Genomic DNA, 24,640 nt, shown 5'->3' with positions numbered 1-24,640 from the left:
TTTTGACTTTCTTTATTCATCCAAATAGCAAACTCATCACCACTCAACCTGACCAACTCGGCTATGTCCCCGTGCTGCAGTTCTCTGTCTTATCTAGATCATTTGCAATTGAATGGAATAGATCCCTTTTGGACAAAGTGGATTCACCTGCTGCTGCAGTGACCACAGGTGTGATAACATCTAGAATTGGCATCTGGTGCGATCTCTCCGCTTCCACTCCAAAGAAAGTTACCTGTTTATTCCTATCATGCATTGGTTTTTGGGGTTTTCTTTGAGTAATGATGATCTCTTTAGTAGTCTGTTGGCGCCCTCTCCTGGAGGAATAGTTTGCTTGCTCTTGGACATTCTAAAAGAGAGGTCATGATAGACATTGAGCTTCTGAGCTCAATTGGGGACAGTCATGGGTGATGAATGTTTGCAACCTACTGCGAAGCCTCATACCGCAATATAAGGAACGTCAAATACTAAGAAAGGGCGGCCTATGAAAGAATTACTACTTTCAATAAGTACACTTAAACGGCTAATTGGGAATAGAAAAACTGTAAAAAGCCCTCTGAGAAAGCCCCCCTCTAACCTTTGATAGTAAGCTTTTCTGTAGTCTGCCTGTTGATGTATTTTCCGTTTGAACTGTGCACAACATGAAGAGACGGAACACTGGCGGCTTGTCACAATGCCCCCCGATGACATCACAATAGCGCTGCTGCCTAGAAAACAAGCTGCGCAGAAGAAGTTGTTCTTTGGGTGGGAGGGTGGGCTAGTGGAAGGAGGGGGCAATCTCTTTTTTTCCCGGGTGGTAGGGGGATGACAGGAGAAGGGAAGCGGGTGGTGAGAAAGGTACAGAGGGCAGGGTTTGGGGGCTGGGAAGGAAAGGGAAAAGATTAGGGTTTGGGGATGATGAAAGGGCTTTCTACGGGTAAGGATGGCAAAGGGTGGCAGTGACGGAAAGTCAGGCAACCTGTCCTGTCCGTCTTTTTGTATCGTGAATTGGAAAGACTGCAAGGGGGAGGGGAGTTGCTTGCGCCCTAAAGGAGGAGTTATTCAGATTCATTGCAGTGGGCGGCGGCTGCAAAACGCACCATTCTTCTTGTTTTGGCTCTGCAAAGCAGCCTTTTCAAGGGTTGGCTTGGGTGACAAAATGTCTTGTGTAGGCGTGGGTTTGTCTCCCTCTCGCTCTCTCTCCCTAAGATGTGTCCGGCATAGGCCAGGGTGCCACTCGAGGCCCAAACCAATTCTGGTTATCGCTTCTCGGCCTTTTGGCTAAGATCAAGTGTAGTATCTGTTCTTATCAGTTTAATATCTGATACGTCCCCTATCTGGGGACCATATATTAAATGGATTTTTAGAACAGGGAGATGGAAAAAGAGCTTGCTCTGTCCACTCCACGCATTGACCTGGTATTGCAGTACCTCCAGGAACGGTGCACCCCTTCTTAACCCAGTTTCCAAAAGCAGAACTCAATTCACCTGATTCATATTAGCCCGATTTAATGAATTGGAAGAAAGCATACGTCTTCATATGCACCTCAATTTGGCCCATTCACTTTTCACACTTCCTCCTTTTGTTTTTTATCTTTCACACTTTTGACTTTCTTTATTCATCCAAATAGCAAACTCATCACCACTCAACCTGACCAACTCGGCTATGTCCCCGTGCTGCAGTTCTCTGTCTTATCTAGATCATTTGCAATTGAATGGAATAGATCCCTTTTGGACAAAGTGGATTCACCTGCTGCTGCAGTGACCACAGGTGTGATAACATCTAGAATTGGCATCTGGTGCGATCTCTCCGCTTCCACTCCAAAGAAAGTTACCTGTTTATTCCTATCATGCATTGGTTTTTGGGGTTTTCTTTGAGTAATGATGATCTCTTTAGTAGTCTGTTGGCGCCCTCTCCTGGAGGAATAGTTTGCTTGCTCTTGGACATTCTAAAAGAGAGGTCATGATAGACATTGAGCTTCTGAGCTCAATTGGGGACAGTCATGGGTGATGAATGTTTGCAACCTACTGCGAAGCCTCATACCGCAATATAAGGAACGTCAAATACTAAGAAAGGGCGGCCTATGAAAGAATTACTACTTTCAATAAGTACACTTAAACGGCTAATTGGGAATAGAAAAACTGTAAAAAGCCCTCTGAGAAAGCCCCCCTCTAACCTTTGATAGTAAGCTTTTCTGTAGTCTGCCTGTTGATGTATTTTCCGTTTGAACTGTGCACAACATGAAGAGACGGAACACTGGCGGCTTGTCACAATGCCCCCCGATGACATCACAATAGCGCTGCTGCCTAGAAAACAAGCTGCGCAGAAGAAGTTGTTCTTTGGGTGGGAGGGTGGGCTAGTGGAAGGAGGGGGCAATCTCTTTTTTTCCCGGGTGGTAGGGGGATGACAGGAGAAGGGAAGCGGGTGGTGAGAAAGGTACAGAGGGCAGGGTTTGGGGGCTGGGAAGGAAAGGGAAAAGATTAGGGTTTGGGGATGATGAAAGGGCTTTCTACGGGTAAGGATGGCAAAGGGTGGCAGTGACGGAAAGTCAGGCAACCTGTCCTGTCCGTCTTTTTGTATCGTGAATTGGAAAGACTGCAAGGGGGAGGGGAGTTGCTTGCGCCCTAAAGGAGGAGTTATTCAGATTCATTGCAGTGGGCGGCGGCTGCAAAACGCACCATTCTTCTTGTTTTGGCTCTGCAAAGCAGCCTTTTCAAGGGTTGGCTTGGGTGACAAAATGTCTTGTGTAGGCGTGGGTTTGTCTCCCTCTCGCTCTCTCTCCCTAAGATGTGTCCGGCATAGGCCAGGGTGCCACTCGAGGCCCAAACCAATTCTGGTTATCGCTTCTCGGCCTTTTGGCTAAGATCAAGTGTAGTATCTGTGAGGCTCGGCAGATGCAATGCACACTGGAAGGTTGCGCTTGCTAGTACTCTTAATGTATAGTATATTCATCTAGAGGAAAACATGGCCCTACCAGGATCGAGGCTATTAGACTGAGTAAGTGTGGGGGCTATGGTGCAATGTGCCCCAGGACTGACGACCCTGGAGTGAGTCTGAGCTTGCTGGCTTGGGACCCCGGCGAGCCTTGGGCTCTGTAGCACACCGTACCTTGCCCTTTCATACTTTCTGAGCATACTGCTCTATCCCGGCCTTCTGGCTAGGAAAGAAAATTTTTATAATCATGGTCGGAGGTCCGTTCAGCTTTGGGCTGAGAAACCAACACCCGGTTGGAGGTCCGGGTCAGCTTCGGCTGAGAAACCAACACCCGGTTGGAGGTCTGGGTCAGCTTCGGCTGAGAAACCAACACCCGGTTGGAGGTCCGGGTCAGCTTCGGCTGAGAAACCAACACCCGGTTGGAGGTCCGGTTAGCCTTGGGCTGAGAAACCAACACCGGTTGACGGTCCGGGCAGTTTCGGCTGCGAAACCAACAACTAGTAGCTCTCTACTCCACTTGGGTAAGATGCCTGGGTGGACGCTGGGAGCAACGACAAGGCTCAACCAGGCTTCGGCTTGGGGGAGCACCGAAGATCCCTGACCCTTGCTGTGGCCTTCTGGCTCGGAGGGACGGGGTTGATTTTTGGGGACCCTCTCCTCACGGAGGGGTCCACACGAATCCTAGCCTTTGCACTGTTTTTGGTGTGACTTCGGTCATGCATTTTTTGCGGTGCTTTGGAAAGCTTCATTAAATCAAAATCTGTTCTTATCAGTTTAATATCTGATACGTCCCCTATCTGGGGACCATATATTAAATGGATTTTTAGAACAGGGAGATGGAAAAAGAGCTTGCTCTGTCCACTCCACGCATTGACCTGGTATTGCAGTACCTCCAGGAACGGTGCACCCCTTCTTAACCCAGTTTCCAAAAGCAGAACTCAATTCACCTGATTCATATTAGCCCGATTTAATGAATTGGAAGAAAGCATACGTCTTCATATGCACCTCAATTTGGCCCATTCACTTTTCACACTTCCTCCTTTTGTTTTTTATCTTTCACACTTTTGACTTTCTTTATTCATCCAAATAGCAAACTCATCACCACTCAACCTGACCAACTCGGCTATGTCCCCGTGCTGCAGTTCTCTGTCTTATCTAGATCATTTGCAATTGAATGGAATAGATCCCTTTTGGACAAAGTGGATTCACCTGCTGCTGCAGTGACCACAGGTGTGATAACATCTAGAATTGGCATCTGGTGCGATCTCTCCGCTTCCACTCCAAAGAAAGTTACCTGTTTATTCCTATCATGCATTGGTTTTTGGGGTTTTCTTTGAGTAATGATGATCTCTTTAGTAGTCTGTTGGCGCCCTCTCCTGGAGGAATAGTTTGCTTGCTCTTGGACATTCTAAAAGAGAGGTCATGATAGACATTGAGCTTCTGAGCTCAATTGGGGACAGTCATGGGTGATGAATGTTTGCAACCTACTGCGAAGCCTCATACCGCAATATAAGGAACGTCAAATACTAAGAAAGGGCGGCCTATGAAAGAATTACTACTTTCAATAAGTACACTTAAACGGCTAATTGGGAATAGAAAAACTGTAAAAAGCCCTCTGAGAAAGCCCCCCTCTAACCTTTGATAGTAAGCTTTTCTGTAGTCTGCCTGTTGATGTATTTTCCGTTTGAACTGTGCACAACATGAAGAGACGGAACACTGGCGGCTTGTCACAATGCCCCCCGATGACATCACAATAGCGCTGCTGCCTAGAAAACAAGCTGCGCAGAAGAAGTTGTTCTTTGGGTGGGAGGGTGGGCTAGTGGAAGGAGGGGGCAATCTCTTTTTTTCCCGGGTGGTAGGGGGATGACAGGAGAAGGGAAGCGGGTGGTGAGAAAGGTACAGAGGGCAGGGTTTGGGGGCTGGGAAGGAAAGGGAAAAGATTAGGGTTTGGGGATGATGAAAGGGCTTTCTACGGGTAAGGATGGCAAAGGGTGGCAGTGACGGAAAGTCAGGCAACCTGTCCTGTCCGTCTTTTTGTATCGTGAATTGGAAAGACTGCAAGGGGGAGGGGAGTTGCTTGCGCCCTAAAGGAGGAGTTATTCAGATTCATTGCAGTGGGCGGCGGCTGCAAAACGCACCATTCTTCTTGTTTTGGCTCTGCAAAGCAGCCTTTTCAAGGGTTGGCTTGGGTGACAAAATGTCTTGTGTAGGCGTGGGTTTGTCTCCCTCTCGCTCTCTCTCCCTAAGATGTGTCCGGCATAGGCCAGGGTGCCACTCGAGGCCCAAACCAATTCTGGTTATCGCTTCTCGGCCTTTTGGCTAAGATCAAGTGTAGTATCTGTTCTTATCAGTTTAATATCTGATACGTCCCCTATCTGGGGACCATATATTAAATGGATTTTTAGAACAGGGAGATGGAAAAAGAGCTTGCTCTGTCCACTCCACGCATTGACCTGGTATTGCAGTACCTCCAGGAACGGTGCACCCCTTCTTAACCCAGTTTCCAAAAGCAGAACTCAATTCACCTGATTCATATTAGCCCGATTTAATGAATTGGAAGAAAGCATACGTCTTCATATGCACCTCAATTTGGCCCATTCACTTTTCACACTTCCTCCTTTTGTTTTTTATCTTTCACACTTTTGACTTTCTTTATTCATCCAAATAGCAAACTCATCACCACTCAACCTGACCAACTCGGCTATGTCCCCGTGCTGCAGTTCTCTGTCTTATCTAGATCATTTGCAATTGAATGGAATAGATCCCTTTTGGACAAAGTGGATTCACCTGCTGCTGCAGTGACCACAGGTGTGATAACATCTAGAATTGGCATCTGGTGCGATCTCTCCGCTTCCACTCCAAAGAAAGTTACCTGTTTATTCCTATCATGCATTGGTTTTTGGGGTTTTCTTTGAGTAATGATGATCTCTTTAGTAGTCTGTTGGCGCCCTCTCCTGGAGGAATAGTTTGCTTGCTCTTGGACATTCTAAAAGAGAGGTCATGATAGACATTGAGCTTCTGAGCTCAATTGGGGACAGTCATGGGTGATGAATGTTTGCAACCTACTGCGAAGCCTCATACCGCAATATAAGGAACGTCAAATACTAAGAAAGGGCGGCCTATGAAAGAATTACTACTTTCAATAAGTACACTTAAACGGCTAATTGGGAATAGAAAAACTGTAAAAAGCCCTCTGAGAAAGCCCCCCTCTAACCTTTGATAGTAAGCTTTTCTGTAGTCTGCCTGTTGATGTATTTTCCGTTTGAACTGTGCACAACATGAAGAGACGGAACACTGGCGGCTTGTCACAATGCCCCCCGATGACATCACAATAGCGCTGCTGCCTAGAAAACAAGCTGCGCAGAAGAAGTTGTTCTTTGGGTGGGAGGGTGGGCTAGTGGAAGGAGGGGGCAATCTCTTTTTTTCCCGGGTGGTAGGGGGATGACAGGAGAAGGGAAGCGGGTGGTGAGAAAGGTACAGAGGGCAGGGTTTGGGGGCTGGGAAGGAAAGGGAAAAGATTAGGGTTTGGGGATGATGAAAGGGCTTTCTACGGGTAAGGATGGCAAAGGGTGGCAGTGACGGAAAGTCAGGCAACCTGTCCTGTCCGTCTTTTTGTATCGTGAATTGGAAAGACTGCAAGGGGGAGGGGAGTTGCTTGCGCCCTAAAGGAGGAGTTATTCAGATTCATTGCAGTGGGCGGCGGCTGCAAAACGCACCATTCTTCTTGTTTTGGCTCTGCAAAGCAGCCTTTTCAAGGGTTGGCTTGGGTGACAAAATGTCTTGTGTAGGCGTGGGTTTGTCTCCCTCTCGCTCTCTCTCCCTAAGATGTGTCCGGCATAGGCCAGGGTGCCACTCGAGGCCCAAACCAATTCTGGTTATCGCTTCTCGGCCTTTTGGCTAAGATCAAGTGTAGTATCGTTCGAAAAGGTGGTTTAAGGCTCCGGCCACCTTAGTACAATGATGCAATGCACACTGGAAGGTTGCGCTTGTTAGTACTTTGGGAGGATAGTATATCCATCTAGAGGAAACCATGGCCCTACCAGGATCGAGGCTATTAGACTGAGTAAGTGTGGGGGTTATGGTGCAATGTGCCCCAGGAATGGACACCCTGGAGGGAGTCTGAACTTGCTAGGTTGGGACCCTGGTAAGCCTCAGACTCTGTCGCACGCCGCGCCTTGCCTATTCATACTTTCCAAGCATATTGCCCTATCCCGGCCTTCTGGCTAAGAAGGGAAATTTTTATAATCCCGGTCGGAGGTCCGGTCAGCTTTGGGCTGAGAAACCAACACCCGGTTGGAGGTCCGGGTCAGCTTTGGCTGAGAAACCAACACCCGGTTGGAGGTCCGGTTAGCCTTGGGCTGAGAAACCAACACCCGGTTGGAGGTCCGGTCAGCCTTGGGCTGAGAAACCAACACCCGGTTGGAGGTCCGGTCAGCCTTGGGCTGAGAAACCAACACCGGTTGACGGTCCGGGCAGTCTCGGCTGCGAAACCAACGACTAGTAGCTCCCTACTCCACTTGGGTAAGATGCCTCGGTGGACGCTGGGAGCAACAACAAGGCTCAACCAGGCTTCGGCTTGGGGGAGCACCGAAGATCCCTGACCCTCGCTGTGGCCTTCTGGCTCGGAGGGACGGGGTTGATTTTTGGGGATCCTCTCCTCACGGAGGGGTCCACACGAATCCTAGCCTTTGCACTGTTTTTGGTGTGACTTCGGTCATGCATTTTTTGCGGTGCTTTGGAAAGCTTCATTAAATCAAAAATCTGTTCTTATCAGTTTAATATCTGATACGTCCCCTATCTGGGGACCATATATTAAATGGATTTTTAGAACAGGGAGATGGAAAAAGAGCTTGCTCTGTCCACTCCACGCATTGACCTGGTATTGCAGTACCTCCAGGAACGGTGCACCCCTTCTTAACCCAGTTTCCAAAAGCAGAACTCAATTCACCTGATTCATATTAGCCCGATTTAATGAATTGGAAGAAAGCATACGTCTTCATATGCACCTCAATTTGGCCCATTCACTTTTCACACTTCCTCCTTTTGTTTTTTATCTTTCACACTTTTGACTTTCTTTATTCATCCAAATAGCAAACTCATCACCACTCAACCTGACCAACTCGGCTATGTCCCCGTGCTGCAGTTCTCTGTCTTATCTAGATCATTTGCAATTGAATGGAATAGATCCCTTTTGGACAAAGTGGATTCACCTGCTGCTGCAGTGACCACAGGTGTGATAACATCTAGAATTGGCATCTGGTGCGATCTCTCCGCTTCCACTCCAAAGAAAGTTACCTGTTTATTCCTATCATGCATTGGTTTTTGGGGTTTTCTTTGAGTAATGATGATCTCTTTAGTAGTCTGTTGGCGCCCTCTCCTGGAGGAATAGTTTGCTTGCTCTTGGACATTCTAAAAGAGAGGTCATGATAGACATTGAGCTTCTGAGCTCAATTGGGGACAGTCATGGGTGATGAATGTTTGCAACCTACTGCGAAGCCTCATACCGCAATATAAGGAACGTCAAATACTAAGAAAGGGCGGCCTATGAAAGAATTACTACTTTCAATAAGTACACTTAAACGGCTAATTGGGAATAGAAAAACTGTAAAAAGCCCTCTGAGAAAGCCCCCCTCTAACCTTTGATAGTAAGCTTTTCTGTAGTCTGCCTGTTGATGTATTTTCCGTTTGAACTGTGCACAACATGAAGAGACGGAACACTGGCGGCTTGTCACAATGCCCCCCGATGACATCACAATAGCGCTGCTGCCTAGAAAACAAGCTGCGCAGAAGAAGTTGTTCTTTGGGTGGGAGGGTGGGCTAGTGGAAGGAGGGGGCAATCTCTTTTTTTCCCGGGTGGTAGGGGGATGACAGGAGAAGGGAAGCGGGTGGTGAGAAAGGTACAGAGGGCAGGGTTTGGGGGCTGGGAAGGAAAGGGAAAAGATTAGGGTTTGGGGATGATGAAAGGGCTTTCTACGGGTAAGGATGGCAAAGGGTGGCAGTGACGGAAAGTCAGGCAACCTGTCCTGTCCGTCTTTTTGTATCGTGAATTGGAAAGACTGCAAGGGGGAGGGGAGTTGCTTGCGCCCTAAAGGAGGAGTTATTCAGATTCATTGCAGTGGGCGGCGGCTGCAAAACGCACCATTCTTCTTGTTTTGGCTCTGCAAAGCAGCCTTTTCAAGGGTTGGCTTGGGTGACAAAATGTCTTGTGTAGGCGTGGGTTTGTCTCCCTCTCGCTCTCTCTCCCTAAGATGTGTCCGGCATAGGCCAGGGTGCCACTCGAGGCCCAAACCAATTCTGGTTATCGCTTCTCGGCCTTTTGGCTAAGATCAAGTGTAGTATCTGTTCTTATCAGTTTAATATCTGATACGTCCCCTATCTGGGGACCATATATTAAATGGATTTTTAGAACAGGGAGATGGAAAAAGAGCTTGCTCTGTCCACTCCACGCATTGACCTGGTATTGCAGTACCTCCAGGAACGGTGCACCCCTTCTTAACCCAGTTTCCAAAAGCAGAACTCAATTCACCTGATTCATATTAGCCCGATTTAATGAATTGGAAGAAAGCATACGTCTTCATATGCACCTCAATTTGGCCCATTCACTTTTCACACTTCCTCCTTTTGTTTTTTATCTTTCACACTTTTGACTTTCTTTATTCATCCAAATAGCAAACTCATCACCACTCAACCTGACCAACTCGGCTATGTCCCCGTGCTGCAGTTCTCTGTCTTATCTAGATCATTTGCAATTGAATGGAATAGATCCCTTTTGGACAAAGTGGATTCACCTGCTGCTGCAGTGACCACAGGTGTGATAACATCTAGAATTGGCATCTGGTGCGATCTCTCCGCTTCCACTCCAAAGAAAGTTACCTGTTTATTCCTATCATGCATTGGTTTTTGGGGTTTTCTTTGAGTAATGATGATCTCTTTAGTAGTCTGTTGGCGCCCTCTCCTGGAGGAATAGTTTGCTTGCTCTTGGACATTCTAAAAGAGAGGTCATGATAGACATTGAGCTTCTGAGCTCAATTGGGGACAGTCATGGGTGATGAATGTTTGCAACCTACTGCGAAGCCTCATACCGCAATATAAGGAACGTCAAATACTAAGAAAGGGCGGCCTATGAAAGAATTACTACTTTCAATAAGTACACTTAAACGGCTAATTGGGAATAGAAAAACTGTAAAAAGCCCTCTGAGAAAGCCCCCCTCTAACCTTTGATAGTAAGCTTTTCTGTAGTCTGCCTGTTGATGTATTTTCCGTTTGAACTGTGCACAACATGAAGAGACGGAACACTGGCGGCTTGTCACAATGCCCCCCGATGACATCACAATAGCGCTGCTGCCTAGAAAACAAGCTGCGCAGAAGAAGTTGTTCTTTGGGTGGGAGGGTGGGCTAGTGGAAGGAGGGGGCAATCTCTTTTTTTCCCGGGTGGTAGGGGGATGACAGGAGAAGGGAAGCGGGTGGTGAGAAAGGTACAGAGGGCAGGGTTTGGGGGCTGGGAAGGAAAGGGAAAAGATTAGGGTTTGGGGATGATGAAAGGGCTTTCTACGGGTAAGGATGGCAAAGGGTGGCAGTGACGGAAAGTCAGGCAACCTGTCCTGTCCGTCTTTTTGTATCGTGAATTGGAAAGACTGCAAGGGGGAGGGGAGTTGCTTGCGCCCTAAAGGAGGAGTTATTCAGATTCATTGCAGTGGGCGGCGGCTGCAAAACGCACCATTCTTCTTGTTTTGGCTCTGCAAAGCAGCCTTTTCAAGGGTTGGCTTGGGTGACAAAATGTCTTGTGTAGGCGTGGGTTTGTCTCCCTCTCGCTCTCTCTCCCTAAGATGTGTCCGGCATAGGCCAGGGTGCCACTCGAGGCCCAAACCAATTCTGGTTATCGCTTCTCGGCCTTTTGGCTAAGATCAAGTGTAGTATCTGTTCTTATCAGTTTAATATCTGATACGTCCCCTATCTGGGGACCATATATTAAATGGATTTTTAGAACAGGGAGATGGAAAAAGAGCTTGCTCTGTCCACTCCACGCATTGACCTGGTATTGCAGTACCTCCAGGAACGGTGCACCCCTTCTTAACCCAGTTTCCAAAAGCAGAACTCAATTCACCTGATTCATATTAGCCCGATTTAATGAATTGGAAGAAAGCATACGTCTTCATATGCACCTCAATTTGGCCCATTCACTTTTCACACTTCCTCCTTTTGTTTTTTATCTTTCACACTTTTGACTTTCTTTATTCATCCAAATAGCAAACTCATCACCACTCAACCTGACCAACTCGGCTATGTCCCCGTGCTGCAGTTCTCTGTCTTATCTAGATCATTTGCAATTGAATGGAATAGATCCCTTTTGGACAAAGTGGATTCACCTGCTGCTGCAGTGACCACAGGTGTGATAACATCTAGAATTGGCATCTGGTGCGATCTCTCCGCTTCCACTCCAAAGAAAGTTACCTGTTTATTCCTATCATGCATTGGTTTTTGGGGTTTTCTTTGAGTAATGATGATCTCTTTAGTAGTCTGTTGGCGCCCTCTCCTGGAGGAATAGTTTGCTTGCTCTTGGACATTCTAAAAGAGAGGTCATGATAGACATTGAGCTTCTGAGCTCAATTGGGGACAGTCATGGGTGATGAATGTTTGCAACCTACTGCGAAGCCTCATACCGCAATATAAGGAACGTCAAATACTAAGAAAGGGCGGCCTATGAAAGAATTACTACTTTCAATAAGTACACTTAAACGGCTAATTGGGAATAGAAAAACTGTAAAAAGCCCTCTGAGAAAGCCCCCCTCTAACCTTTGATAGTAAGCTTTTCTGTAGTCTGCCTGTTGATGTATTTTCCGTTTGAACTGTGCACAACATGAAGAGACGGAACACTGGCGGCTTGTCACAATGCCCCCCGATGACATCACAATAGCGCTGCTGCCTAGAAAACAAGCTGCGCAGAAGAAGTTGTTCTTTGGGTGGGAGGGTGGGCTAGTGGAAGGAGGGGGCAATCTCTTTTTTTCCCGGGTGGTAGGGGGATGACAGGAGAAGGGAAGCGGGTGGTGAGAAAGGTACAGAGGGCAGGGTTTGGGGGCTGGGAAGGAAAGGGAAAAGATTAGGGTTTGGGGATGATGAAAGGGCTTTCTACGGGTAAGGATGGCAAAGGGTGGCAGTGACGGAAAGTCAGGCAACCTGTCCTGTCCGTCTTTTTGTATCGTGAATTGGAAAGACTGCAAGGGGGAGGGGAGTTGCTTGCGCCCTAAAGGAGGAGTTATTCAGATTCATTGCAGTGGGCGGCGGCTGCAAAACGCACCATTCTTCTTGTTTTGGCTCTGCAAAGCAGCCTTTTCAAGGGTTGGCTTGGGTGACAAAATGTCTTGTGTAGGCGTGGGTTTGTCTCCCTCTCGCTCTCTCTCCCTAAGATGTGTCCGGCATAGGCCAGGGTGCCACTCGAGGCCCAAACCAATTCTGGTTATCGCTTCTCGGCCTTTTGGCTAAGATCAAGTGTAGTATCTGTTCTTATCAGTTTAATATCTGATACGTCCCCTATCTGGGGACCATATATTAAATGGATTTTTAGAACAGGGAGATGGAAAAAGAGCTTGCTCTGTCCACTCCACGCATTGACCTGGTATTGCAGTACCTCCAGGAACGGTGCACCCCTTCTTAACCCAGTTTCCAAAAGCAGAACTCAATTCACCTGATTCATATTAGCCCGATTTAATGAATTGGAAGAAAGCATACGTCTTCATATGCACCTCAATTTGGCCCATTCACTTTTCACACTTCCTCCTTTTGTTTTTTATCTTTCACACTTTTGACTTTCTTTATTCATCCAAATAGCAAACTCATCACCACTCAACCTGACCAACTCGGCTATGTCCCCGTGCTGCAGTTCTCTGTCTTATCTAGATCATTTGCAATTGAATGGAATAGATCCCTTTTGGACAAAGTGGATTCACCTGCTGCTGCAGTGACCACAGGTGTGATAACATCTAGAATTGGCATCTGGTGCGATCTCTCCGCTTCCACTCCAAAGAAAGTTACCTGTTTATTCCTATCATGCATTGGTTTTTGGGGTTTTCTTTGAGTAATGATGATCTCTTTAGTAGTCTGTTGGCGCCCTCTCCTGGAGGAATAGTTTGCTTGCTCTTGGACATTCTAAAAGAGAGGTCATGATAGACATTGAGCTTCTGAGCTCAATTGGGGACAGTCATGGGTGATGAATGTTTGCAACCTACTGCGAAGCCTCATACCGCAATATAAGGAACGTCAAATACTAAGAAAGGGCGGCCTATGAAAGAATTACTACTTTCAATAAGTACACTTAAACGGCTAATTGGGAATAGAAAAACTGTAAAAAGCCCTCTGAGAAAGCCCCCCTCTAACCTTTGATAGTAAGCTTTTCTGTAGTCTGCCTGTTGATGTATTTTCCGTTTGAACTGTGCACAACATGAAGAGACGGAACACTGGCGGCTTGTCACAATGCCCCCCGATGACATCACAATAGCGCTGCTGCCTAGAAAACAAGCTGCGCAGAAGAAGTTGTTCTTTGGGTGGGAGGGTGGGCTAGTGGAAGGAGGGGGCAATCTCTTTTTTTCCCGGGTGGTAGGGGGATGACAGGAGAAGGGAAGCGGGTGGTGAGAAAGGTACAGAGGGCAGGGTTTGGGGGCTGGGAAGGAAAGGGAAAAGATTAGGGTTTGGGGATGATGAAAGGGCTTTCTACGGGTAAGGATGGCAAAGGGTGGCAGTGACGGAAAGTCAGGCAACCTGTCCTGTCCGTCTTTTTGTATCGTGAATTGGAAAGACTGCAAGGGGGAGGGGAGTTGCTTGCGCCCTAAAGGAGGAGTTATTCAGATTCATTGCAGTGGGCGGCGGCTGCAAAACGCACCATTCTTCTTGTTTTGGCTCTGCAAAGCAGCCTTTTCAAGGGTTGGCTTGGGTGACAAAATGTCTTGTGTAGGCGTGGGTTTGTCTCCCTCTCGCTCTCTCTCCCTAAGATGTGTCCGGCATAGGCCAGGGTGCCACTCGAGGCCCAAACCAATTCTGGTTATCGCTTCTCGGCCTTTTGGCTAAGATCAAGTGTAGTATCTGTGAGGCTCGGCAGATGCAATGCACACTGGAAGGTTGCGCTTGCTAGTACTCTGGATGTATAGTATATTCATCTAGAGGAAAACATGGCCCTACCAGGATCGAGGCTATTAGACTGAGTAAGTGTGGGGGCTATGGTGCAATGTGCCCCAGGACTGACGACCCTGGAGTGAGTCTGAGCTTGCTGGCTTGGGACCCCGGCGAGCCTTGGGCTCTGTAGCACACCGTACCTTGCCCTTTCATACTTTCTGAGCATATTGCTCTATCCCGGCCTTCTGGCTAGGAAGGGAAATTTTTATAATCATGGTCGGAGGTCCGTTCAGCTTTGGGCTGAGAAACCAACACCCGGTTGGAGGTCCGGGTCAGCTTCGGCTGAGAAACCAACACCCGGTTTGAGGTCCGGGTCAGCTTCGGCTGAGAAACCAACACCCGGTTGGAGGTCCGGGTCAGCTTCGGCTGAGAAACCAACACCCGGTTGGAGGTCCGGGTCAGCTTCGGCTGAGAAACCAACACCCGGTTGGAGGTCCGGTTAGCCTTGGGCTGAGAAACTAACACCGGTTGACGGTCCGGGCAGTTTCGGCTGCGAAACCAACAACTAGTAGCTCTCTACTCCACTTGGGTAAGATGCCTGGGTGGACGCTGGGAGCAACGACAAGGCTCAACCAGGCTTCGGCTTGGGGGAGCACCGAAGATCCCTGACCCTTGCTGTGGCCTTCTGGCTCGGAGGGACGGGGTTGATTTTTGGGGACCCTCTCCTCACGGAAGGGTCCACACGAATCCTAGCCTTTGCACTGTTTTTGGTGTGACTTCGGTCATGCATTTTTTGCGGTGCTTTGGAAAGCTTCATTAAATCAAAAATCTGTTCTTATCAGTTTAATATCTGATACGTCCCCTATCTGGGGACCATATATTAAATGGATTTTTAGAACAGGGAGATGGAAAAAGAGCTTGCTCTGTCCACTCCACGCATTGACCTGGTATTGCAGTACCTCCAGGAACGGTGCACCCCTTCTTAACCCAGTTTCCAAAAGCAGAACTCAATTCACCTGATTCATATTAGCCCGATTTAATGAATTGGAAGAAAGCATACGTCTTCATATGCACCTCAATTTGGCCCATTCACTTTTCACACTTCCTCCTTTTGTTTTTTATCTTTCACACTTTTGACTTTCTTTATTCATCCAAATAGCAAACTCATCACCACTCAACCTGACCAACTCGGCTATGTCCCCGTGCTGCAGTTCTCTGTCTTATCTAGATCATTTGCAATTGAATGGAATAGATCCCTTTTGGACAAAGTGGATTCACCTGCTGCTGCAGTGACCACAGGTGTGATAACATCTAGAATTGGCATCTGGTGCGATCTCTCCGCTTCCACTCCAAAGAAAGTTACCTGTTTATTCCTATCATGCATTGGTTTTTGGGGTTTTCTTTGAGTAATGATGATCTCTTTAGTAGTCTGTTGGCGCCCTCTCCTGGAGGAATAGTTTGCTTGCTCTTGGACATTCTAAAAGAGAGGTCATGATAGACATTGAGCTTCTGAGCTCAATTGGGGACAGTCATGGGTGATGAATGTTTGCAACCTACTGCGAAGCCTCATACCGCAATATAAGGAACGTCAAATACTAAGAAAGGGCGGCCTATGAAAGAATTACTACTTTCAATAAGTACACTTAAACGGCTAATTGGGAATAGAAAAACTGTAAAAAGCCCTCTGAGAAAGCCCCCCTCTAACCTTTGATAGTAAGCTTTTCTGTAGTCTGCCTGTTGATGTATTTTCCGTTTGAACTGTGCACAACATGAAGAGACGGAACACTGGCGGCTTGTCACAATGCCCCCCGATGACATCACAATAGCGCTGCTGCCTAGAAAACAAGCTGCGCAGAAGAAGTTGTTCTTTGGGTGGGAGGGTGGGCTAGTGGAAGGAGGGGGCAATCTCTTTTTTTCCCGGGTGGTAGGGGGATGACAGGAGAAGGGAAGCGGGTGGTGAGAAAGGTACAGAGGGCAGGGTTTGGGGGCTGGGAAGGAAAGGGAAAAGATTAGGGTTTGGGGATGATGAAAGGGCTTTCTACGGGTAAGGATGGCAAAGGGTGGCAGTGACGGAAAGTCAGGCAACCTGTCCTGTCCGTCTTTTTGTATCGTGAATTGGAAAGACTGCAAGGGGGAGGGGAGTTGCTTGCGCCCTAAAGGAGGAGTTATTCAGATTCATTGCAGTGGGCGGCGGCTGCAAAACGCACCATTCTTCTTGTTTTGGCTCTGCAAAGCAGCCTTTTCAAGGGTTGGCTTGGGTGACAAAATGTCTTGTGTAGGCGTGGGTTTGTCTCCCTCTCGCTCTCTCTCCCTAAGATGTGTCCGGCATAGGCCAGGGTGCCACTCGAGGCCCAAACCAATTCTGGTTATCGCTTCTCGGCCTTTTGGCTAAGATCAAGTGTAGTATCTGTGAGGCTCGGCAGATGCAATGCACACTGGAAGGTTGCGCTTGCTAGTACTCTTGATGTATAGTATATTCATCTAGAGGAAAACATGGCCCTACCAGGATCGAGGCTATTAGACTGAGTAAGTGTGGGGGCTATGGTGCAATGTGCCCCAGGACTGACGACCCTGGAGTGAGTCTGAGCTTGCTGGCTTGGGACCCCGGCGAGCCTTGGGCTCTGTAGCACACCGTACCTTGCCCTTTCATACTTTCTGAGCATATTGCTCTATCCCGGCCTTCTGGCTAGGAAGGGAAATTTTTATAATCATGGTCGGAGGTCCGTTCAGCTTTGGGCTGAGAAACCAACACCCGGTTGGAGGTCCGGGTCAGCTTCGGCTGAGAAACCAACACCCGGTTGGAGGTCTGGGTCAGCTTCGGCTGAGAAACCAACACCCGGTTGGAGGTCCGGGTCAGCTTCGGCTGAGAAACCAACACCCGGTTGGAGGTCCGGTTAGCCTTGGGCTGAGAAACCAACACCGGTTGACGGTCCGGGCAGTTTCGGCTGCGAAACCAACAACTAGTAGCTCTCTACTCCACTTGGGTAAGATGCCTGGGTGGACGCTGGGAGCAACGACAAGGCTCAACCAGGCTTCGGCTTGGGGGAGCACCGAAGATCCCTGACCCTTGCTGTGGCCTTCTGGCTCGGAGGGACGGGGTTGATTTTTGGGGACCCTCTCCTCACGGAGGGGTCCACACGAATCCTAGCCTTTGCACTGTTTTTGGTGTGACTTCGGTCATGCATTTTTTGCGGTGCTTTGGAAAGCTTCATTAAATCAAAAATCTGTTCTTATCAGTTTAATATCTGATACGTCCCCTATCTGGGGACCATATATTAAATGGATTTTTAGAACAGGGAGATGGAAAAAGAGCTTGCTCTGTCCACTCCACGCATTGACCTGGTATTGCAGTACCTCCAGGAACGGTGCACCCCTTCTTAACCCAGTTTCCAAAAGCAGAACTCAATTCACCTGATTCATATTAGCCCGATTTAATGAATTGGAAGAAAGCATACGTCTTCATATGCACCTCAATTTGGCCCATTCACTTTTCACACTTCCTCCTTTTGTTTTTTATCTTTCACACTTTTGACTTTCTTTATTCATCCAAATAGCAAACTCATCACCACTCAACCTGACCAACTCGGCTATGTCCCCGTGCTGCAGTTCTCTGTCTTATCTAGATCATTTGCAATTGAATGGAATAGATCCCTTTTGGACAAAGTGGATTCACCTGCTGCTGCAGTGACCACAGGTGTGATAACATCTAGAATTGGCATCTGGTGCGATCTCTCCGCTTCCACTCCAAAGAAAGTTACCTGTTTATTCCTATCATGCATTGGTTTTTGGGGTTTTCTTTGAGTAATGATGATCTCTTTAGTAGTCTGTTGGCGCCCTCTCCTGGAGGAATAGTTTGCTTGCTCTTGGACATTCTAAAAGAGAGGTCATGATAGACATTGAGCTTCTGAGCTCAATTGGGGACAGTCATGGGTGATGAATGTTTGCAACCTACTGCGAAGCCTCATACCGCAATATAAGGAACGTCAAATACTAAGAAAGGGCGGCCTATGAAAGAATTACTACTTTCAATAAGTACACTTAAACGGCTAATTGGGAATAGAAAAACTGTAAAAAGCCCTCTGAGAAAGCCCCCCTCTAACCTTTGATAGTAAGCTTTTCTGTAGTCTGCCTGTTGATGTATTTTCCGTTTGAACTGTGCACAACATGAAGAGACGGAACACTGGCGGCTTGTCACAATGCCCCCCGATGACATCACAATAGCGCTGCTGCCTAGAAAACAAGCTGCGCAGAAGAAGTTGTTCTTTGGGTGGGAGGGTGGGCTAGTGGAAGGAGGGGGCAATCTCTTTTTTTCCCGGGTGGTAGGGGGATGACAGGAGAAGGGAAGCGGGTGGTGAGAAAGGTACAGAGGGCAGGGTTTGGGGGCTGGGAAGGAAAGGGAAAAGATTAGGGTTTGGGGATGATGAAAGGGCTTTCTACGGGTAAGGATGGCAAAGGGTGGCAGTGACGGAAAGTCAGGCAACCTGTCCTGTCCGTCTTTTTGTATCGTGAATTGGAAAGACTGCAAGGGGGAGGGGAGTTGCTTGCGCCCTAAAGGAGGAGTTATTCAGATTCATTGCAGTGGGCGGCGGCTGCAAAACGCACCATTCTTCTTGTTTTGGCTCTGCAAAGCAGCCTTTTCAAGGGTTGGCTTGGGTGACAAAATGTCTTGTGTAGGCGTGGGTTTGTCTCCCTCTCGCTCTCTCTCCCTAAGATGTGTCCGGCATAGGCCAGGGTGCCACTCGAGGCCCAAACCAATTCTGGTTATCGCTTCTCGGCCTTTTGGCTAAGATCAAGTGTAGTATCGTTCGAAAAGGTGGTTTAAGGCTCCGGCCACCTTAGTACAATGATGCAATGCACACTGGAAGGTTGCGCTTGTTAGTACTTTGGGAGGATAGTATATCCATCTAGAGGAAACCATGGCCCTACCAGGATCGAGGCTATTAGACTGAGTAAGTGTGGGGGCTATGGTGCAATGTGCCCCAGGATTGACGACCCTGGAGTGAGTCTGAGCTTGCTGGCTTTGGACCCCGGCAAGCCTTGGGCTCTGTAGCACACTGTACCTTGCCCTTTCATACTTTCTGAGCATATTGCTCTATCCCGGCCTTCTGGCTAGGAAGGGAAATTTTTATAATCATGGTCGGAGGTCCGTTCAGCTTTGGGCTGAGAAACCAACACCCGGTTGGAGGTCCGGGTCAGCTTCGGCTGAGAAACCAACACCCGGTTGGAGGTCCGGGTCAGCTTCGGCTGAGAAACCAACACCCGGTTGGAGGTCCGGGTCAGCTTCGGCTGAGAAACCAACACCCGGTTGGAGGTCCGGGTCAGCTTCGGCTGAGAAACCAACACCCGGTTGGAGGTCCGGTTAGCCTTGGGCTGAGAAACCAACACCGGTTGACGGTCCGGGCAGTTTCGGCTGCGAAACCAACAACTAGTAGCTCTCTACTCCACTTGGGTAAGATGCCTGGGTGGACGCTGGGAGCAACGACAAGGCTCAACCAGGCTTCGGCTTGGGGGAGCACCGAAGATCCCTGACCCTTGCTGTGGCCTTCTGGCTCGGAGGGACGGGGTTGATTTTTGGGGACCCTCTCCTCACGGAGGGGTCCACACGAATCCTAGCCTTTGCACTGTTTTTGGTGTGACTTCGGTCATGCATTTTTTGCGGTGCTTTGGAAAGCTTCATTAAATCAAAATCTGTTCTTATCAGTTTAATATCTGATACGTCCCCTATCTGGGGACCATATATTAAATGGATTTTTAGAACAGGGAGATGGAAAAAGAGCTTGCTCTGTCCACTCCACGCATTGACCTGGTATTGCAGTACCTCCAGGAACGGTGCACCCCTTCTTAACCCAGTTTCCAAAAGCAGAACTCAATTCACCTGATTCATATTAGCCCGATTTAATGAATTGGAAGAAAGCATACGTCTTCATATGCACCTCAATTTGGCCCATTCACTTTTCACACTTCCTCCTTTTGTTTTTTATCTTTCACACTTTTGACTTTCTTTATTCATCCAAATAGCAAACTCATCACCACTCAACCTGACCAACTCGGCTATGTCCCCGTGCTGCAGTTCTCTGTCTTATCTAGATCATTTGCAATTGAATGGAATAGATCCCTTTTGGACAAAGTGAATTCACCTGCTGCTGCAGTGACCACAGGTGTGATAACATCTAGAATTGGCATCTGGTGCGATCTCTCCGCTTCCACTCCAAAGAAAGTTACCTGTTTATTCCTATCATGCATTGGTTTTTGGGGTTTTCTTTGAGTAATGATGATCTCTTTAGTAGTCTGTTGGCGCCCTCTCCTGGAGGAATAGTTTGCTTGCTCTTGGACATTCTAAAAGAGAGGTCATGATAGACATTGAGCTTCTGAGCTCAATTGGGGACAGTCATGGGTGATGAATGTTTGCAACCTACTGCGAAGCCTCATACCGCAATATAAGGAACGTCAAATACTAAGAAAGGGCGGCCTATGAAAGAATTACTACTTTCAATAAGTACACTTAAACGGCTAATTGGGAATAGAAAAACTGTAAAAAGCCCTCTGAGAAAGCCCCCCTCTAACCTTTGATAGTAAGCTTTTCTGTAGTCTGCCTGTTGATGTATTTTCCGTTTGAACTGTGCACAACATGAAGAGACGGAACACTGGCGGCTTGTCACAATGCCCCCCGATGACATCACAATAGCGCTGCTGCCTAGAAAACAAGCTGCGCAGAAGAAGTTGTTCTTTGGGTGGGAGGGTGGGCTAGTGGAAGGAGGGGGCAATCTCTTTTTTTCCCGGGTGGTAGGGGGATGACAGGAGAAGGGAAGCGGGTGGTGAGAAAGGTACAGAGGGCAGGGTTTGGGGGCTGGGAAGGAAAGGGAAAAGATTAGGGTTTGGGGATGATGAAAGGGCTTTCTACGGGTAAGGATGGCAAAGGGTGGCAGTGACGGAAAGTCAGGCAACCTGTCCTGTCCGTCTTTTTGTATCGTGAATTGGAAAGACTGCAAGGGGGAGGGGAGTTGCTTGCGCCCTAAAGGAGGAGTTATTCAGATTCATTGCAGTGGGCGGCGGCTGCAAAACGCACCATTCTTCTTGTTTTGGCTCTGCAAAGCAGCCTTTTCAAGGGTTGGCTTGGGTGACAAAATGTCTTGTGTAGGCGTGGGTTTGTCTCCCTCTCGCTCTCTCTCCCTAAGATGTGTCCGGCATAGGCCAGGGTGCCACTCGAGGCCCAAACCAATTCTGGTTATCGCTTCTCGGCCTTTTGGCTAAGATCAAGTGTAGTATCGTTCGAAAAGGTGGTTTAAGGCTCCGGCCACCTTAGTACAATGATGCAATGCACACTGGAAGGTTGCGCTTGTTAGTACTTTGGGAGGATAGTATATCCATCTAGAGGAAACCATGGCCCTACCAGGATCGAGGCTATTAGACTGAGTAAGTGTGGGGGCTATGGTGCAATGTGCCCCAGGATTGACGACCCTGGAGTGAGTCTGAGCTTGCTGGCTTGGGACCCCGGCGAGCCTTGGGCTCTGTAGCACACCGTACCTTGCCCTTTCATACTTTCTGAGCATATTGCTCTATCCCGGCCTTCTGGCTAGGAAGGGAAATTTTTATAATCATGGTCGGAGGTCCGTTCAGCTTTGGGCTGAGAAACCAACACCCGGTTGGAGGTCCGGGTCAGCTTTGGCTGAGAAACCAACACCCGGTTGGAGGTCCGGGTCAGCTTCGGCTGAGAAACCAACACCCGGTTGGAGGTCCGGGTCAGCTTCGGCTGAGAAACCAACACCCGGTTGGAGGTCCGGGTCAGGTTCGGCTGAGAAACCAACACCCGGTTGGAGGTCCGGTTAGCCTTGGGCTGAGAAACCAACACCGGTTGATGGTCCGGGCAGTTTCGGCTGCGAAACCAACAACTAGTAGCTCTCTACTCCACTTGGGTAAGATGCCTGGGTGGACGCTGGGAGCAACGACAAGGCTCAACCAGGCTTCGGCTTGGGGGAGCACCGAAGATCCCTGACCCTTGCTGTGGCCTTCTGGCTCGGAGGGACGGGGTTGATTTTTGGGGACCCTCTCCTCACGGAGGGGTCCACACGAATCCTAGCCTTTGCACTGTTTTTGGTGTGACTTCGGTCATGCATTTTTTGCGGTGCTTTGGAAAGCTTCATTAAATCAAAAATCTGTTCTTATCAGTTTAATATCTGATACGTCCCCTATCTGGGGACCATATATTAAATGGATTTTTAGAACAGGGAGATGGAAAAAGAGCTTGCTCTGTCCACTCCACGCATTGACCTGGTATTGCAGTACCTCCAGGAACGGTGCACCCCTTCTTAACCCAGTTTCCAAAAGCAGAACTCAATTCACCTGATTCATATTAGCCCGATTTAATGAATTGGAAGAAAGCATACGTCTTCATATGCACCTCAATTTGGCCCATTCACTTTTCACACTTCCTCCTTTTGTTTTTTATCTTTCACACTTTTGACTTTCTTTATTCATCCAAATAGCAAACTCATCACCACTCAACCTGACCAACTCGGCTATGTCCCCGTGCTGCAGTTCTCTGTCTTATCTAGATCATTTGCAATTGAATGGAATAGATCCCTTTTGGACAAAGTGGATTCACCTGCTGCTGCAGTGACCACAGGTGTGATAACATCTAGAATTGGCATCTGGTGCGATCTCTCCGCTTCCACTCCAAAGAAAGTTACCTGTTTATTCCTATCATGCATTGGTTTTTGGGGTTTTCTTTGAGTAATGATGATCTCTTTAGTAGTCTGTTGGCGCCCTCTCCTGGAGGAATAGTTTGCTTGCTCTTGGACATTCTAAAAGAGAGGTCATGATAGACATTGAGCTTCTGAGCTCAATTGGGGACAGTCATGGGTGATGAATGTTTGCAACCTACTGCGAAGCCTCATACCGCAATATAAGGAACGTCAAATACTAAGAAAGGGCGGCCTATGAAAGAATTACTACTTTCAATAAGTACACTTAAACGGCTAATTGGGAATAGAAAAACTGTAAAAAGCCCTCTGAGAAAGCCCCCCTCTAACCTTTGATAGTAAGCTTTTCTGTAGTCTGCCTGTTGATGTATTTTCCGTTTGAACTGTGCACAACATGAAGAGACGGAACACTGGCGGCTTGTCACAATGCCCCCCGATGACATCACAATAGCGCTGCTGCCTAGAAAACAAGCTGCGCAGAAGAAGTTGTTCTTTGGGTGGGAGGGTGGGCTAGTGGAAGGAGGGGGCAATCTCTTTTTTTCCCGGGTGGTAGGGGGATGACAGGAGAAGGGAAGCGGGTGGTGAGAAAGGTACAGAGGGCAGGGTTTGGGGGCTGGGAAGGAAAGGGAAAAGATTAGGGTTTGGGGATGATGAAAGGGCTTTCTACGGGTAAGGATGGCAAAGGGTGGCAGTGACGGAAAGTCAGGCAACCTGTCCTGTCCGTCTTTTTGTATCGTGAATTGGAAAGACTGCAAGGGGGAGGGGAGTTGCTTGCGCCCTAAAGGAGGAGTTATTCAGATTCATTGCAGTGGGCGGCGGCTGCAAAACGCACCATTCTTCTTGTTTTGGCTCTGCAAAGCAGCCTTTTCAAGGGTTGGCTTGGGTGACAAAATGTCTTGTGTAGGCGTGGGTTTGTCTCCCTCTCGCTCTCTCTCCCTAAGATGTGTCCGGCATAGGCCAGGGTGCCACTCGAGGCCCAAACCAATTCTGGTTATCGCTTCTCGGCCTTTTGGCTAAGATCAAGTGTAGTATCTGTTCTTATCAGTTTAATATCTGATACGTCCCCTATCTGGGGACCATATATTAAATGGATTTTTAGAACAGGGAGATGGAAAAAGAGCTTGCTCTGTCCACTCCACGCATTGACCTGGTATTGCAGTACCTCCAGGAACGGTGCACCCCTTCTTAACCCAGTTTCCAAAAGCAGAACTCAATTCACCTGATTCATATTAGCCCGATTTAATGAATTGGAAGAAAGCATACGTCTTCATATGCACCTCAATTTGGCCCATTCACTTTTCACACTTCCTCCTTTTGTTTTTTATCTTTCACACTTTTGACTTTCTTTATTCATCCAAATAGCAAACTCATCACCACTCAACCTGACCAACTCGGCTATGTCCCCGTGCTGCAGTTCTCTGTCTTATCTAGATCATTTGCAATTGAATGGAATAGATCCCTTTTGGACAAAGTGGATTCACCTGCTGCTGCAGTGACCACAGGTGTGATAACATCTAGAATTGGCATCTGGTGCGATCTCTCCGCTTCCACTCCAAAGAAAGTTACCTGTTTATTCCTATCATGCATTGGTTTTTGGGGTTTTCTTTGAGTAATGATGATCTCTTTAGTAGTCTGTTGGCGCCCTCTCCTGGAGGAATAGTTTGCTTGCTCTTGGACATTCTAAAAGAGAGGTCATGATAGACATTGAGCTTCTGAGCTCAATTGGGGACAGTCATGGGTGATGAATGTTTGCAACCTACTGCGAAGCCTCATACCGCAATATAAGGAACGTCAAATACTAAGAAAGGGCGGCCTATGAAAGAATTACTACTTTCAATAAGTACACTTAAACGGCTAATTGGGAATAGAAAAACTGTAAAAAGCCCTCTGAGAAAGCCCCCCTCTAACCTTTGATAGTAAGCTTTTCT

At 48.0% G+C, this 24,640-nt stretch overlaps 12 non-coding genes and 6 pseudogenes across 12 annotated transcripts; all 18 read left to right on the top strand.

Annotated features, from left to right (window-relative positions):
- Nucleotides 1-1,237: 1,237 nt before the first annotated feature.
- Nucleotides 1,238-1,428, top strand: LOC142288874 (U2 spliceosomal RNA). Its single transcript, XR_012749489.1, has one exon. It is a non-coding gene; the product is annotated as a U2 spliceosomal RNA (small nuclear RNA).
- Nucleotides 1,429-2,815: 1,387 nt separating this feature from the next.
- LOC142288889 (U2 spliceosomal RNA) lies at nucleotides 2,816-2,942 on the top strand (annotated as a pseudogene).
- A 684-nt stretch (nucleotides 2,943-3,626) lies between these two features.
- On the top strand, nucleotides 3,627-3,822 carry LOC142288886 (U2 spliceosomal RNA). The gene has a single exon (XR_012749498.1). It is a non-coding gene; the product is annotated as a U2 spliceosomal RNA (small nuclear RNA).
- Nucleotides 3,823-5,209: 1,387 nt separating this feature from the next.
- On the top strand, nucleotides 5,210-5,400 carry LOC142288873 (U2 spliceosomal RNA). The gene has a single exon (XR_012749488.1). It is a non-coding gene; the product is annotated as a U2 spliceosomal RNA (small nuclear RNA).
- Nucleotides 5,401-6,787: 1,387 nt separating this feature from the next.
- Nucleotides 6,788-6,929, top strand: LOC142288895 (U2 spliceosomal RNA; annotated as a pseudogene).
- A 701-nt stretch (nucleotides 6,930-7,630) lies between these two features.
- Nucleotides 7,631-7,823, top strand: LOC142288883 (U2 spliceosomal RNA). The gene has a single exon (XR_012749495.1). It is a non-coding gene; the product is annotated as a U2 spliceosomal RNA (small nuclear RNA).
- Nucleotides 7,824-9,210: 1,387 nt separating this feature from the next.
- On the top strand, nucleotides 9,211-9,401 carry LOC142288872 (U2 spliceosomal RNA). The gene has a single exon (XR_012749487.1). It is a non-coding gene; the product is annotated as a U2 spliceosomal RNA (small nuclear RNA).
- A 1,387-nt stretch (nucleotides 9,402-10,788) lies between these two features.
- Nucleotides 10,789-10,979, top strand: LOC142288871 (U2 spliceosomal RNA). Its single transcript, XR_012749486.1, has one exon. It is a non-coding gene; the product is annotated as a U2 spliceosomal RNA (small nuclear RNA).
- A 1,387-nt stretch (nucleotides 10,980-12,366) lies between these two features.
- Nucleotides 12,367-12,557, top strand: LOC142288870 (U2 spliceosomal RNA). The gene has a single exon (XR_012749485.1). It is a non-coding gene; the product is annotated as a U2 spliceosomal RNA (small nuclear RNA).
- Nucleotides 12,558-13,944: 1,387 nt separating this feature from the next.
- Nucleotides 13,945-14,071, top strand: LOC142288892 (U2 spliceosomal RNA; annotated as a pseudogene).
- A 730-nt stretch (nucleotides 14,072-14,801) lies between these two features.
- LOC142288882 (U2 spliceosomal RNA) lies at nucleotides 14,802-14,994 on the top strand. Its single transcript, XR_012749494.1, has one exon. It is a non-coding gene; the product is annotated as a U2 spliceosomal RNA (small nuclear RNA).
- Nucleotides 14,995-16,381: 1,387 nt separating this feature from the next.
- On the top strand, nucleotides 16,382-16,508 carry LOC142288891 (U2 spliceosomal RNA; annotated as a pseudogene).
- Nucleotides 16,509-17,196: 688 nt separating this feature from the next.
- On the top strand, nucleotides 17,197-17,389 carry LOC142288881 (U2 spliceosomal RNA). The gene has a single exon (XR_012749493.1). It is a non-coding gene; the product is annotated as a U2 spliceosomal RNA (small nuclear RNA).
- Nucleotides 17,390-18,776: 1,387 nt separating this feature from the next.
- Nucleotides 18,777-18,918, top strand: LOC142288894 (U2 spliceosomal RNA; annotated as a pseudogene).
- A 739-nt stretch (nucleotides 18,919-19,657) lies between these two features.
- LOC142288885 (U2 spliceosomal RNA) lies at nucleotides 19,658-19,853 on the top strand. Its single transcript, XR_012749497.1, has one exon. It is a non-coding gene; the product is annotated as a U2 spliceosomal RNA (small nuclear RNA).
- Nucleotides 19,854-21,240: 1,387 nt separating this feature from the next.
- On the top strand, nucleotides 21,241-21,382 carry LOC142288893 (U2 spliceosomal RNA; annotated as a pseudogene).
- Nucleotides 21,383-22,125: 743 nt separating this feature from the next.
- LOC142288880 (U2 spliceosomal RNA) lies at nucleotides 22,126-22,318 on the top strand. Its single transcript, XR_012749492.1, has one exon. It is a non-coding gene; the product is annotated as a U2 spliceosomal RNA (small nuclear RNA).
- Nucleotides 22,319-23,705: 1,387 nt separating this feature from the next.
- Nucleotides 23,706-23,896, top strand: LOC142288869 (U2 spliceosomal RNA). The gene has a single exon (XR_012749484.1). It is a non-coding gene; the product is annotated as a U2 spliceosomal RNA (small nuclear RNA).
- Nucleotides 23,897-24,640: the final 744 nt, after the last annotated feature.

Source organism: Anomaloglossus baeobatrachus, unplaced genomic scaffold, assembly GCF_048569485.1.
Source record: "Anomaloglossus baeobatrachus isolate aAnoBae1 unplaced genomic scaffold, aAnoBae1.hap1 Scaffold_864, whole genome shotgun sequence".
Taxonomy (NCBI): Eukaryota; Metazoa; Chordata; class Amphibia; order Anura; family Aromobatidae; genus Anomaloglossus; species Anomaloglossus baeobatrachus.
The sequence above is the reverse complement of the archived record's forward strand: the minus strand, read 5'-3'. Positions and strand labels throughout refer to the sequence as shown.